Source organism: Mastomys coucha, chromosome X, assembly GCF_008632895.1.
Source record: "Mastomys coucha isolate ucsf_1 chromosome X, UCSF_Mcou_1, whole genome shotgun sequence".
NCBI classification, from domain to species: domain Eukaryota; kingdom Metazoa; phylum Chordata; class Mammalia; order Rodentia; family Muridae; genus Mastomys; species Mastomys coucha.
In genome coordinates, this window is record NC_045030.1 from 7,318,798 (window position 1) to 7,324,465 (window position 5,668).

General features: G+C 39.5%; 1 protein-coding gene across 5 annotated transcripts in view; it reads left to right on the forward strand.

Annotated features, from left to right (window-relative positions):
* The window catches only part of Usp9x (ubiquitin specific peptidase 9 X-linked), a 138,204-nt gene that overhangs the window by 5,532 nt on the left and 127,004 nt on the right, over positions 1-5,668 (forward strand). The gene's annotated exons all lie outside the window — the stretch shown is intronic.

A 5,668-nucleotide genomic window follows, 5' to 3' on the forward strand; every position in this document is an offset into this window, starting at 1 on the left:
CCTGGAACTCACTCTGTAGACCAGGCTGGCCTCCAACTCAGAAATCTGCCTGTCTCTGCCTCCCAAGTACTGGGATTCTAAAGGCGTGCATGTGCGCGCCTCCGCTGCCACCACCACCTCCGGGCTAAGGTTTTGTTTTTTAAAGCATCCTGTGGTTAACATAATTTTTTTAACTTAGATGTAAAGGTGTATTAGCCTTTCTGTTGGGGCTTCTGCTTTGTAAGTCTTATTTAAGAAATTATTCCTTAACTGCCAGGCTTTGTCAAGCGGGCCTGGTCTTTAGCACTTGAAAGGTAAAGGCTGAGGGGTTCAAGGTCACTTGCAGTTACATAGGGCATTGCAGTTACTTGGGGCTGAATTTGACCCTTAAGTCTCGAGAAAACTGAAACGCAAACCAGAAACGAAATCCTGTATCTCATGGTCAAAAAGACATTCTTAGATTATCTACTAAAATGTTTCCCATATGTATTTTCTGTGCTTGTAGAGAATCTGTATAAGATTAAAACAGGATGACATCATGCATACTGCTCTATAACCTGTTGTTATGTAGCAATATATTTTGAACATCCTTTCATTTGAATAAATGTATCGCTAGTGTTGTGGGTGGGGTTTCCCGGGAAACAGACTCTGGAGACAAGAGATTTGTGTTCAGGAAGCTTATCCGGGAGTGCTTTCGAGACCAACTAGCATTCACGCTCCAGTGGGGGAAGGGAGTGAAACAGGATTAGACTGGAGAGGACTTGAGGAGGTGCTGCAGTCGTCACAAGGGCTGGAACTTGGGTTTAGAATTCCCTTCATCACTGTCCTCATTCGAAGACAGAAAGCTGGGGCATTTGTTTGATGCGGGCTATCTGTCCCGGGGGAAGAGCTGGGGGTGTCACTGGGCAGGGCAACTGCCTTCTTGTGAGCATCATTCCCAGAGCCAGCCAGCAAGCCGGCAGATTAAGGCTGGCTCAGGCTGGTAACCCTCCTAGTAGCTAGGAGCCTTAAAGGAGGGGAGTCTTGAAGAGTGCCTCACAGCTCACCACACTGCTTGCTCCAGGCTGCAGAAAGCACTAGCCGCCACTTGCTCATCAGGTTTGCAATAGGTGATTCTTGGCAAAAAGGTATCAGTCCCTTTCATGAGGAAAGCAAAAACATTTGGAAAGGTGCCCAGTAGGCTCTCACATTTTATTGACCTTAACTAAAATGTTAGGTACAGGGGGAACAGGGAAATTGGGGTCAGGATTACCCTGATTTTGTGCCTTGAGTAAAGAACATTGCTGCTCAATACAATACTTCAGTGTAGAGGAAGAATATAAATTAGGATTTCTGACAGTATCTACCACAAAGTGGAGTTCTATATAAATATTTTGAACAATCACAACTGCTTAAATGACACAGATTTCATATTGACTGGCTTTTGGGTGTCTATAACATGTTGTGGTCCACTGTATTGATATTAACAGCCTAGTAATTTTTCCCTGCCCATATCTTCCATTGTTTCTTTAGGATTGTCCTTGGTTGCTTTCTGTCCTGGCAGATACTATGTCATAAAGCACCTTGGAGGGGTTTGTTTTAGATTGCATGTTGTTGTCAATAACTAAGGGAAGCCAGGCAAGGACCTGGAGGCAGGAGGCCATGGAGGAACACTGCTTACTGGCTTGCTCCCCATGGCTTACTCAGCCTGCTTTTTTATATCATCTAGGACCATGGGTGGCTGCAGTGATGGACTGGGCCATCCCACATCTATTAGCAATCAAGAAAATGCCCCCACAGCCGTGCCTACCAGGCTAGTCTGATGAAAACACTTCCTTAGTTGAGTTTTCCTCTTCCCAGGTGATAAAAAGTAACCAGAGCAAGAATGAAACTTTAAGTATATCACTTGGAAGTGCACCTTTAAAAGAAGTTTGATGACGAATACCAAGAAGTACAATGGAAAACCTCTGTGTGCTTTCTTTTAGCAGTAGATGAAGAGGCTGATTTTTTCCCTGCATCCTTTTAGACATTGGATTTTTAACATTTTCAGTAGTTGTATATTTCTTTTTGTTTTGTTTTGTTTTGTTTTGTTTTGAGACAGGGTTTCTCTGTGTAGCCCTGGCTGTCCTGAAACTCTGTAGACCAGGCTGGCCTCGAACTCAGATCCACCTGCCTCTGCCTCCCAAGTGCTGGGATTAAAGGTGTGTGCTACCACTGCCCAGCTTGTATATTCTTTTTTTTTTCTTTATAAGTACCCTGCCTTCACTCTCAGTTTAGATTGATTTTATTGGCTATATGTGCTTGCGGGGTTTTTTGTTTGGCTGTTTGTAGTCCAAAAATGTGTTTTGAAATCTGTTAACTCTGGAAAGCTTTGAGACATCATCTGTAGTGTGTTCTTTGTACTACAAGGGTTATAGTAGGCAGATCTGCCTGGTTTTGCTGGTCAAGACATTGAAACATACTAATTAACAGTGCTTCTTTTTAAGCTTAAGCCCAAGGAACTTAAGAGCATTTCTACCCAGTTTGTTATATGTTTGTGGATAACAATGAGATTGATGATTGTTCAGCAATCTTACTGCTACAAACCTTTGTCCAAACAGAGCTCTGGTATTCAGAAAAAATAGCCAGGTGTCTAAATACTAGGACCTAAATATATATTCTCAGGATTGATGGTAGCAGCAGCACATCTGTGCTAAACATTAACATTAACATTAACAGTTATTTTCTGACCTATAAATTACACTCTGGCATACTCTAATGTATGCCAGAAATATTTTGGAAACGTCACACTGGAAAATGAAAGGAGGGAATGGGGACACATGGACTTAGAAACAATTGGCCATGGCCATCTTGATGAGGAGCATGAAAGTGCTATTTCAGAAATAATTTACTGAGTGTAAAGTTTATGAATAGTAGAGCTCTAACCACCAGTTTAAATTTTCTTAGTGAAAAGGTATTAACAACCATTGTTTTTTTTTTACTGCCAACAACCATTGTTATAGTCAAAATAAAACCATGATGTTATAAATCTAACAAAACACTTCAAATATTTTCTGATCTCTAAGCATATCAATATATTAAAATTATAGGACTATTTTATATTGGATGTTATATTACTTCATTATCATTATAGCCTTACATGTAGTAAATTCTAAATATATACTGGCTCAGAAAAATATTCTTAGAGTCCATATGTGCTTTAGATTAAATATGAAGGAGAATAAATTAAATGGTATTTGATATGTGTGTGAATTTCAAAAGTAATGAATTGTTATTGAAATACACAGTGATAGGGTAAACTAAGTACTAAGACAGACATGGTATAAAAATGTATGACTCCTACACAAATATACTTAGCTATCTGTCAAAAAGCAAAGATTACCTCAATGCAGATAAAAATGCAGACAAGAGCCCAAACATAGTAGCATGTCTTTAGTTTCAGCACTTGGGAGGCTGAGGCAGGTGGCTCTTTGAGTTCGAGGCCAGCCTGGTCTACAGAGCAAGTTCTAGGACAGCCAAGGCTACAAAGAGAAACCCTGTCTCAAAAAAACATAAAAACAAAAAACAAGAACAAAAAACAGACAAAATGAACTCTCTCTCTGTTCTATGTAGGAATGTCATAGGGATGTATGTAATGTTTAATGTGGATCAATTTGACAATGTATAAAACAAGCACAAAGTAGACCTTGGACTTAATAAGTCCGTACCTTTAAGTCAAGTTGTCTAAGATAATTGCATATCCAGAAACTCTTCATACACAAGGATATTTACTATAGCATTATTTATAATGATAAAAATTATAAGCAATTCACTCACCCTAAAGGTGAAGAATAATTGCAAAATGATGAAGGCATGGAAACACTAACTTTAGTGACTAAAAGACAGTATTACATAGCAGAGTTGAATGAAGCACCACAGTGGTCTGACGACATCTGTATGCTGCTGTTAAGAGTATGATGCTGAGCCAGGCAGTGGTGGCAAATGCCTTTGATCCCAGTGCTTGGCAGGCTGAGGCAGGCAGATCTCCGAGTTGGAGGTCAGCCTGGTCTACAGTTCCAGAACAACTGGGACTACACAGAGAAACCCTGTCTCGAACGAAACCCCCCTTTCTCTGGAGAAAAAAATGAACTGGTGCTGAAAAAAGCAAGGTGCCGGAATGTTTTGTAGCAAATCAATCTTGGGGGCTGTAAGTCTGTCTATTTTCTGATATATTTTTTAAAACAAAGTACTAGGAAGATAAAGCAGGAATTAGTAAAAGTGGTTTCCTAAAGGTGAAGGGAGGGGACTTAGAATGTTCAAAGGCAGGAGCTAGTTTCTTTGAATGTATTTTGCTTCCTACTTTTTGTTGTTTTGTTTTTTAGTTTTATGTAAAAGATAACCTTCAATGATAGCCATCTCTTAGTATTCAGACCCTTGTGATGTCCTACCAACAAGGTGCCCTGGTTGGACTGTGTGATCCCTTCCACAATTAGGTTTTAGAAACAATGTAGCTTCCTTTTTGCCCCTTCTCAATTCTGGATCATTTGTTCTCTGGGAAATTCTTTGCTCTGCCAAGTAGTAACTCAGGAGGAGAATCTGAGGCCCGATGAGAGCCCCAGAGGGGCCATCTTGGAAGCCACGCCTCCAGCTCTGAACCAGCCTTAAAGTGCTTGCTGCTTGGTAAGAGAGGCTACCTTGAGCACCTCTAAACCATGACTCCTAAACTAAACTAAGCTGTCCCAGATTTCTGACCGTAAGAGAATATATGCTTGTTGTTTTACACCACTAGTTTGTTATATAAGCTGTTAAGCTGTAGTACATCACTAATTTGAGAACTGTAAAATTGGGTTTTAATAATTTAAAAACTGGTGGTGGCGCACACCTTTAATCCCAGCACTTGGGAGGCAGAGGCAGGCGAATTTCTGAGTTCGAGGCTAGCCTGGTCTACAGAGTGAGTTCCAGGACAGCCAGGGCTACACAGAGAAACCCTGTCTCGAAAAACAAAAAAAAAAAAAATTAAAAACTGAATATAAGCAAAAAAGAAAAAAAGATAGTTTTTAAAAAATTAAAGATGAACTAGGGGAGGAGCCTAACTATAAAGTACACAGTAATTATTTCAAGTGACTTAGAGTATTTTTGCTATGTATCCCCCTGTGTCTGGGTTCCAAGAACAAAAATAAGTAGACAAATCTTAAATGACACTCAGTGATCTAATTGTCAGTAATGACATTAATATCATTATCCTGGAACTATTATTTATATAGTGGAGTAAACTAGATAGGTTATTATGTTAACACAATTAAGAACTAAGATTTTACACATGAGAAGAGAGATGTAAATCAAGGAAATTAACTGGAAACCCTTTTACTTCTTAGACTGGAATAGGAGTTTGTCATAATTTCCTTTTCTAAAAGGCACAACTTTCTTAGTCCTGTTCAATGTAGAGACAAGAAAGAAATTATACCAAAACGTCAGTCAAGACTGCATGTAGACTGTGATGTTTAAATATCATTTAAACAGACAAACATTCAGAGCTCCTTAGAGAAATGGCTAATTCCGAGGCTGGATAGATACAAGATGAACCTGGAAGATCCTCTTACAAGAAATTAAGGATGAAAATAAAACTGTACACTTTCTAAGAAGCTCTTACTGGCCCAGGATAGAACAATCTGAATTATAATGAAGTATAATGGCTGTTAGTGTAGTTCAGTGGAAGAGAGCTTACACAAGG